Source organism: Coregonus lavaretus (genome assembly GCF_964263955.1).
Source record: "Coregonus lavaretus genome assembly, chromosome: 3".
NCBI lineage: Eukaryota > Metazoa > Chordata > Actinopteri > Salmoniformes > Salmonidae > Coregonus > Coregonus lavaretus.
The window spans coordinates 52,910,622-52,920,876 of NC_139990.1; positions in this window are offsets into that span (position 1 = coordinate 52,910,622).

The following is a 10,255-nucleotide window of genomic DNA, read 5'->3' on the forward strand; positions in this document are numbered from 1 at the left end:
GAACTCCTGCAGAATAAAGTAATTATTGCAGTAAAATGATAACCTTTTGTCTCGGGAACAGGAGTGGAGAATTATTTTTCTTTCAGCATCTTGAGAGAATGTGAATGCGCAATTAGTGACCGTGTGTAAACGTGCCATCTTTTTCAGCTACAAAAACTGACTGCACATAACAGGCTATGAACTGAAATCTTATCAGAAACATGTATCGGTTTCGCAGCTTTTTATTTCATTAAAAATGGTCAAAGTTATCAAAATCTTTTAGCTGTTTTAGAGTTAGGCTATTGTATTTCCTCCCCGGTCCCTAAATGTCCTCGCTCCGGGAGACAAGCAGAAATACAAGAGAAAACTTTACCGATATCAACTAGATTATTGATGCACTCAGTCTATCGATTTGACATTGTTCTGGTAATCAAGGCTTTATTTAATCTTATGGGGCAACAAGTAATGACTGGAGAGAAGCTGCATGTATCTAATTATAGACAAGTTGACAAACAAAGTCTACCAAATGTCAGAAATAATAAGAAAAATAAAACAATTAGGCTTAAAGAAATAAACATTTTCACCCCGTCAAAAAAGAAATGCCTCCGTAGTGGGGAGGGATAGGGTTATGTAATCTGAAAACTAGCTGTTATTGGCAGAGGGGTTTGGAACTCTTTATTATTGGCCTGTATTTATGCAATGGCCAGAGGGGGTTTGGTTTATAGCCAACATACCACGGCTAAGGGAAGTTCTTATGCATGAAGAGGTTACCAACATATTAGAACAATGAGTGGCATATTTTCATTAAAAACTATTTAGATAAATTCAATTCATACTATTTTATCCTTCCACCAGAGGAAGTAGTCCAGATGAAAATCTGGTTGCTATGCAATCAAATAATGGTTGCTATGCAGGCTGGATAACCATTCATCTGTGGGCTAATGTTCTTGTCAGCTAGCCAATGCAGCTGAAATGACAGCTAACTAGCTTCAGTTGTCATTTGTTTTAGCTGTTTTCTGTTGACTTTTCTTTGGATATATCCATAATAACCATGCTGATGCAATATTTAGCCTGGGTCTGGTCAGAAAAGTTGCTCTCATCAGGACACTTCACTCTCTATGGTAGGCTACAGGGGAGATTGCATTGCTACATTGTAGGGCAGGGGTGTCAAATTAATTCCATGGAGGGCCTAGTGTCTGCAGGTTTTTCTTTTTTTCTTTCAGTTAAGCCCTAGACAACCAGGTGTGGGGTGTTCCTTTACTAATTAGTGACCTTAATTCATCAATCAAATACAAGGGTCGCAAAAAGCAAAATTAACATCACGAGTGGAATTAAATGTAAAAGGCTTCGAAAATAAAAAGCTTTGTACACGCAGTGATCCATTGACATTTCACAGAGATATACTTGTTTTTTTGGATAAATCTTTTAAAAATTACAGGAATTTCACATTTATACGAAAAGCGTATACTAAAATACTGTATGAAAATACCTCGTGATTTAGTCACCCTAATCTTGGCCATCCTACAAGTGTAAAAACTCAAATAACTTTTGATTGGATTATGAGAGACATGAGGTTTAGACCATTGTTTTTCTAAGATTAACATAGTATAATTCCCAGACATGTGAAATCCATAGATTAGGGTCTAATGAATGTATTTCAATTGACTGATTTCCTTATATGAACTGTAATTCAGTAAAATCTTTAATTGTTGCATGTTGAATTAATATTTTTTGTTCAGTGCATTCGGAAAGTATTCAGACCCCTTTACCTTTTCCACATTTTGTTACAATAGCCATATTCTAACATTTATTAAAACATTTTTTTCCATCAATCTACACAAAATATCTCATAATGACAAAGCAAAAACAGGTTTAGAATGTGTTTTTTTTTAAACAACATAAAAACGGAAATCTCACATTTACATAAGTATTCAAACCCTTTACTTTGTTGAAGCACCTTTGGCAGCAATAACAGCCTCGAGTCGTATGACGCTACAAGCTTGGCACACCTGTATTTGAGGGAGTTTCTCCCATTCTTCTCTGCAGATCCTCTCAAGCTCACAGGTTGGATGGGGAGCGTCGCTGCACAGCCATTTTCAGTTCTCTCCAGAGATGTTCTATCGTGTTCAAGTCCGGGCTCTGGCTGGGCCAGTCAAGGACATTCAGAGACTTGTCCCGAAGCCACTCCTGTGTTGTCTTGGCTGTGTGCTTAGGGTCGTTGTCCTGTTGGAAGGTGAACCTTCACCCCAGTCTGAGGTCCTGAGCACTCTTGAGCAGGTTTTCATCAAGGATCTCTCTGTACTTTGCTCCGTTCATCTTTCCCTCGATCCTGACTAGTCTTCCAGTCCCTGCCGCTGAAAAACATCCCCACAGCATGACGCTGCCACCACGCTTCGCCGTAGGGATGGTGCCAGGTGTCCTCCAGACACCTGGCATTTAGGCCAACGTTTGGCATTTCGACCAAAGAGTTCAATCTTGGTTTCATCAGACCAGAGAATCTTGTTTCTCATGGTCTGAGAGTCTTTAGGTGCCTTTTGGCAAACTCCAAGTGGGCTGTTATGTGCCTTTTACTGAGGAGTGGCTTCCGTCTGGCCACTCTACCATAAAGGCCTGATTGGTGGAGTGCTGCAGAGATGGTTGTCCTTCTGGAAGGTTCTCCCATCTCCACAGAGGAACTCTGGAGCTCTGTCAGAGTGACCATCGGGTTCTTGGTCACCTCCCTTACCAAGGCCCTTCTCCCCCGATTGCTCAGTTTGGCCGGATGGCCAGCTCTAGGAAGAGTCTTGGTGGTTTCAAACTTCTTCCATTTAAGAATGATGGAGGCCACTGTGTTCTTGGGGACTTTCAATACTGCAGACATTTTTTGGTACCCCTTCTCGGAGCTCTACAGACAATTCCTTCATCCTCATGGCCTGGTTTTTGCTCTGACATGCACTGTCAACTGTGGGACCTTATATAGACAGGTGTGTGCCTTTCCAAATCATGTCCAATCAATTGAATTTACCACAGGTGGACTCCAATCAAGTTGTAGAAACATCTGAAGGATGATCAATTGAAACAGGATGCACCTGAGCTCAATTTCGAGTCTCATAGTAAAGGGTCTGAATACTTACGTAAATAAGGTATTTCTGTTTTTTATAAATTGGCAAACATTTCTAAAAACCTGTTTACGCTTTGTCATTATGGGGTATTGTGTGTAGATTTGATGAGGAAAACAATATTTAATAAATTTTAGAATAAGGCTGTAACGTAGGAAAATGTGGAAAAAGTCAAGGGGTCTGAATACTTTCCGAATGCACTTTACATTGTATTATTGTTGCCGAGGTTGGCGAGGCAGACAGCAAGGTTTATACAAATCCTGGGTGTTGCAAACCGAATGCTAGGCTAATAAAAATGTAATAGAAGCCTTACTGCTTTTCTCTTGTCATTTGTCATGGTATGCGTAGTGGTACATCAAATAGAATGTTTCAGCAAACAAGTATTTTTGCATCATACCCATAGTATATCATGTCATATACACATGGCTGGAATTCTGTTTTAGCCAATCAGCATCTAGGATCCAAACTACCCGGTTAATAATAACTTCTACTGCCACCAAGCAAGCCAAAACCCCACCTATGCAAAACCTGCTGATTAGAATGTCCAGTGTAGATTGCATTTTCAACCAGCAACTAACAGGAAATAACACTGATCACATTTCTTAACACTTTTACAGTGTTAGTATCATCAGCTTTTTTACAACATGATATACAAACACAGGAAAAACTGAATTTTGACTGCACTGGGCTTTTAAAGTAGTCAAAAGTTTAGTATTTGGTCCTATATTCCTAGCACGCAATGACTACATCAAGCTTGTGACTCTACCAACTCGGATGCATTTACAGTTTCTTTTGATTGTGTTATGATTTGCCCAATAGTGTCACGGTTTCGGCCGAGGCGGCTCCTCCTCCTTGTTCGGGCAGGTTTCCACGGTCGTCGTCTCCGGAGTACTAGCTGCCACCGCTCTATGTTTCTTGTTTGATTGGTTTTGTCTGTTAGTCACACCTGTTTTGTGTTATGTCTCATTTAGCACCCTATTTAGTTTCCTTGTTGTTAGTTTAGTGTTGTGTGTAATTGTTCGTGTCGTGTTGTTACGCTACCCGTGTCGGTACGCTATTTTCATAGCTTCCTCCTTGTGTTTAGGAGAGTATTTTCGCACCTGTGTGTGCGCTCGCTATTTTACGCCTGTGTGCGTCTTTTTGCCTCCGGGCTGTTTGGATTATTTTTGTGTGCTCTAGTAAAGTCTTGTTGGACTTATCCTCTGCTTCCTGCGCCTGATTCTACACCACACCAATCCACAGCATCGTGACAGAATTACACACCTTACATGGAATCAGCAGGAGCACCCGTCGACATCATGGAGGAGCGTCTCCTTGGTCAAGAGCACCGGATCAACCAGATCGGGCACGCCTTGGAGGGCGTCATGGACACCCTTCGTCGATGGGAAACCAGCGGGGTTCCCACAGCCCCACCTATCGCACCATCACCACCGGACAGCCAGCCCGTCCATCGACCGGAACCCAGTGGGATTCGGCTCTCGCTCCCGAGGGCGTACGACGGCACCGCTGCCGGGTGTCAGGGGTTCCTCTTACAAGTGGAGCTCTACCTTGCCACCATACACCCGGCGCCCTCGGGATACGAGAGCGTTTCCGCCCTCATCTCCTGTCTCACCGGCAAGGCGTTGGAGTGGGCCAACGCCGAATGGAGGGGAATAGACGCCGCCACAGTCACCTATGCGGAGTTCTCCCGCCGCTTCCGTGCAGTCTTCGACCATCCACCAGAGGGGAAGGCGGCGGGGGAGCGTCTATTCCACCTCCGACAGGGGATGAGGAGCGCTCAAGAGTTTGCGCTGGAGTTCCGGACTCTAGCGGCTGATGCTGGGTGGAATGAGAGGGCCCTCATAGACCACTTTAGATGTAGCCTTCGGGAGGACGTCCGCAGGGAGTTAGCATGCAGGGACACTACACTAACATTTGACCAGCTGGTGGACATGGCCATTCGACTGGACACCCTGCTTGCGACCCGCGGACGTCCCAGGTGGGGGCCTCCCATTCCACCCTCCAGCGCCTCCGAGCAGAGTCCGATGGAGCTTGGAGGTGCTGGCGCTAGAGGGAGAAGAGGTAGGAGCCCGAGGGGGGCAGTCTCCTGCACCAAGTGTGGCCGCGGAGGGCACACCGCGGCTAGGTGCTGGGGAGGGTCCCCTGGTGAGGGAGATGGCAGGTCATACAGTGGGGAGTCCTCCCAGGTGAGTAGGCGCCCTACTTACCCAGAGCTTTCTGTCGTACACATTACATTACCTGTTTGTTTCCCACAGGTTGCACCTCGTTCCCAGCATAAGGCGCTAGTCGATTCAGGCGCAGCTGGGAATTTTGTAGATCGGAGATTCTGTGTTAAGTTAGGGATTCCCCTCCTTCCAGTCGAAAAGCCCTTTCCTGTACATGCCTTAGATAGTCGTCCGTTAGGATCTGGGTTGATTGGGGAGGTCACAGCGCCACTTAGGATGATGACGCAGGGGGGTCATGAGGAGACGATTCAACTCTATCTGATCGACTCTCCTGCGTATCCGGTGGTACTGGGGCTTCCCTGGTTGATTACCCATGATCCTACTATTTCGTGGCGAGAGAAGGCTCTTAAAGGGTGGTCTGCTCAGTGTGAGGGGTTATGTCTGGGTGTTTCCGTAGGGGCGACCTCGGTGGAGAGTCCGAACCAGATGCCAGCACTGCACATTCCTCCTGAGTATGAGGATTTGGCGCTCGTGTTTAGTAAGACCAGAGCGGCACGGTTGCCACCTCATAGACAGGGGGATTGTGCGATAGACCTCCAGACAGGAGCCGCGCTTCCGCGGAGCCATGTGTATCCTTTGTCACAGGAGGAGAAAAGGGCAATGGAAACTTACATTGCCGAGTCTCTGAGACAGGGATACATACGGTCCTCCACTTCTCCCGCGTCCTCGAGCTTCTTTTTTGTGAAGAAAAAGGATGGAGGTTTGCGTCCGTGTATTGATTACCGCGGTCTCAATCAGGTAACTGTGAAATATAGTTATCCACTCCCGCTGATTGAGACCATGACGGAGTCATTACACGGGGCACGGTTCTTCACAAAATTGGACCTCAGGAGCGCATATAACTTGGTGCGCATTAGGGAGGGCGATGAGTGGAAGACAGCATTTAGTACTACCTCCGGCCATTACGAGTATCTCGTCATGCCATATGGGTTAATGAATGCTCCATCAGTCTTCCAATCGTTTGTAGATGACATTTTCCGGGACATGCAGGCGCAGGGAGTAGTGGTGTACATAGATGATATTCTTGTGTACAGTTCTACTCGGGCCGAGCATGTAGCCCTGGTGCGCAGGGTGTTGAGGAGACTGTTGGAGCATGACCTGTGTGTCAAAGCTGAGAAATGTCTGTTCTTTCAGGAGTCAGTTTCCTTTTTGGGTTACCAGTTGTCTGCGTCAGGGGTGAGAATGGAGGTGGACCGAGTGGCAGCCGTGCGTATTTGGCAAACCCCAACTACGGTTAAAGAGGTGCAGCGGTTCTTGGGTTTTGCGAATTACTACCGGAGGTTTATCCGGGGTTTTGGACAGGTGGCAGCTCCCATAACGTCTCTTCTGAAGGGGGGTCCGGTGCGCTTGCAGTGGTCGGCTGAGGCGGACAGGGCCTTTGGGAGACTGAAGGACCTGTTTACCTCGGCTCCGGTGTTGGCGCACCCGGATCCCACTTTACCCTTCCAAGTTGAGGTGGATGCGTCTGAGGCCGGTATCGGGGCAGTTCTTTCTCAACGATCCGGTACACCACCTAAGCTCCGCCCCTGTGCTTTTTATTCTAAGAAGCTCAGTCCGGCGGAGCGGAATTATGACGTAGGGGACAGGGAGCTGTTAGCCGTAGTACAGGCCCTAAAGGTGTGGAGGCATTGGCTTGAGGGGGCTCAGCACCCTTTCCTCATTCTGACCGACCATCGTAACCTGGAATACATTCGGGCAGCTAGGAGACTGAATCCTCGCCAGGCTCGATGGACTATGTTTCTCGCCCGGTTTGTGTTCACTTACATCCCTGGGTCCCAGAACGGGAAGGCAGATGCTCTGTCCCGTCGGTATGACACGGAGGAGAGGTGCGTGGAGTCCATTCCCATACTATCGGAGTCTTGTCTGGTGGCACCGGTGGTGTGGGAGGTCGATGCGGAGATCGAGCGGGCGTTACGCACCGACCCTAGTCCTCCAAAGTGTCCGGTGGGTCGGGCGTACGTCCCGCTCGAGGTCCGGGATCGGCTGATTTATTGGGCTCACACGTCCCCCTCTTCTGGACATCCAGGTATTGGCCGGACAGTGCACTGCCTTAGTACGAAGTACTGGTGGCCAACGTTAGCCAGGGATGTGAGGGTTTATGTCTCCTCCTGCTCAGTGTGTGCCCAGTGTAAGGCGCCCAGACACTTGCCCAGGGGTAAATTACAGCCCCTGCCCGTTCCACAACGACCCTGGTCTCACCTCTCGGTGGATTTTGTTACCGATCTTCCCTCCTCACAGGGGAATACCACCATCCTGGTCGTTGTGGATCGGTTCTCGAAGGCCTGTCGTCTCCTTCCCATGCCGGGTCTTCCTACTGCCCTACAGACCGCTGAGGCTCTATTTACTCACGTCTTCCGGCATTACGGGGTGCCCGAGGATATAGTGTCCGATCGAGGCCCCCAGTTTACCTCCAGAGTCTGGAGAGCATTTATGGAACGTTTGGGGGTCTCGGTGAGCCTTACCTCGGGTTACCACCCGGAGAGTAATGGGCAGGTTGAACGAGTCAACCAGGATGTGGGTAGGTTTCTGAGGTCATATTGTCAGGGCCGGCCGGAGGAGTGGGCGAGATATGTGCCCTGGGCCGAGATGGCACAGAACTCTCTCCGCCACTCCTCCACGAGACTAACCCCTTTCCAGTGTGTGTTAGGGTACCAGCCGGTTCTGGCACCGTGGCATGAGAGCCAGATCGAGGCCCCCGCTGTGGATGAGTGGGTGCGGCGCTCGGAGGAGACGTGGAACGCTGCACACGTCCATCTGCAGCGTGCCATACGTCGACAGAAGACGAGCGCCGACCTACACCGCAGTGAGGGGCCAGTGTACGCACCTGGAGATCGAGTCTGGCTCTCAACCAGAAACCTGCCCCTCCGCCTGCCCTGCCGGAAGCTGGGTCGGCGGTTTGTGGGGCCTTTTAAAGTCCTGAGGAGATTGAACGAGGTGTGTTACAGGTTAGAACTACCTATTGATTACAAGAATATTAACCCCTCGTTCCATGTGTCTCTCCTCAGGCCGGTGGTAGCTGGTCCACTCCAGGACTTTGAGATTGAGGAGACTCCTCCGCCCCCGTTGGACATCGAGGGGGCTCCGGCGTACACTGTTCGGACCATCCTGGATTCGAGACGCCGGATGGGGGGTCTCCAATATCTCGTGGAGTGGGAGGGGTACGGTCCGGAGGAGCGGTGCTGGGTGCCGAGGAGGGACATTCTGGATCCGTCCCTGATGACCGAATTCCATCGTGGTCATCCTGCGCGCCCTGCTCCGCGTCCTCCTGGTCGTCCCCGAGGCCGGAGGCGGCGCGCGGCTGGAGCCGCGCGTCAAGGGGGGGGTACTGTCACGGTTTCGGCCGAGGCGGCTCCTCCTCCTTGTTCGGGCAGGTTTCGCCGGTCGTCGTCTCCGGAGTACTAGCTGCCACCGCTCTATGTTTCTTGTTTGATTGGTTTTGTCTGTTAGTCACACCTGTTTTGTGTTATGTCTCATTTAGCACCCTATTTAGTTTCCTTGTTGTTAGTTTAGTGTTGTGTGGATTGGTGTGGTGTAGAATCAGGCGCAGGAAGCAGAGGATAAGTCCAACAAGACTTTACTAGAGCACACAAAAATAATCCAAACAGCCCGGAGGCAAAAAGACGCACACAGGCGTAAAATAGCGAGCGCACACACAGGTGCGAAAATACTCTCCTAAACACAAGGAGGAAGCTATGAAAATAGCGTACCGACAAGGGTAGCGCAACAACACGACACGAACAATTACACACAACACTAAACTAACAACAAGGAAACTAAATAGGGTGCTAAATGAGACATAACACAAAACAGGTGTGACTAACAGACAAAACCAATCAAACAAGAAACATAGAGCGGTGGCAGCTAGTACTCCGGAGACGACGACCGGCGAAACCTGCCCGAACAAGGAGGAGGAGCCGCCTCGGCCGAAACCGTGACAAATAGGAACTGAATGGAGAATGACTGGCGTAGTTATTTCTAAGTGAGTAGATAAGATTTTTCTGAACACTTCTAAATTAATCCTGATAATGCCATGATTAACAAAAATCATGAATGAATCATTAGTAAGAAGGTTGAGGAGGCTACAACAAAACATGCTAACCTTTCACCATTACCAATAACAGGGGAGGTTAGCGTTCTTTGGGTGGTATGATCTTTGTGCCTCTAACTTTCTCACTCATCATTATTCATGATTCATTCACGATTATACATATTCATGGTAGCGTCCATATTAATGTAGAAGCGTTCAGAAACATCTTCTCTTCTTACTCCAAAAAAATAAATACTACAAAATGACAATACATTATTCACCATTCAGTTCCTATTGGGCAAAATATAATCCAAAACAACCTGCAAATGCATCTAACAAGTTCGTAGTGACAAGCTTGGTATAGTCATTGAGTGCAAGGAATATAGGACCAAATACTAAACCTTTGAATACACTATAGTGAATTTGTCTAAATACTCATGACTTCTTATAATGGGGGGACTAGATACATAGTGCTTTCATTTCGAAATGGTTAAACAGATATGAGAATACCCTAAAGTAAAAGGTGACATTCATTCTGTAAGGTGTCTGGAAGGTAAAGGTGACGTTCTGATTCCCCCAAATAAAAATAAAGTTAATGTCGTTGGCCACTGCAAACATTAAATGAATGTCGTTGGCCACTGCAAACAAATAATGTCACTCAAACAGAAGGGGGAACTAATAAAGAGTCACTGACCAACACCCAAAACGAAACACGTGGGGTTTTAGGAGGGGCTCTGAAAGACACTCATGGGGATGTCCACTGAAAGTTGACTAGCAACAACAACTGGAACCTGAAAGACACACACCATGAGCGCCCACCAAATTTGCCCAAGAAGAGGCAAACAAAATTAAAACCCACACCAAACTTAAAGACAGGAAGGAAACCAAAAAGGTGGAATAAAACAAAATCTGTGAAATCAGACAAA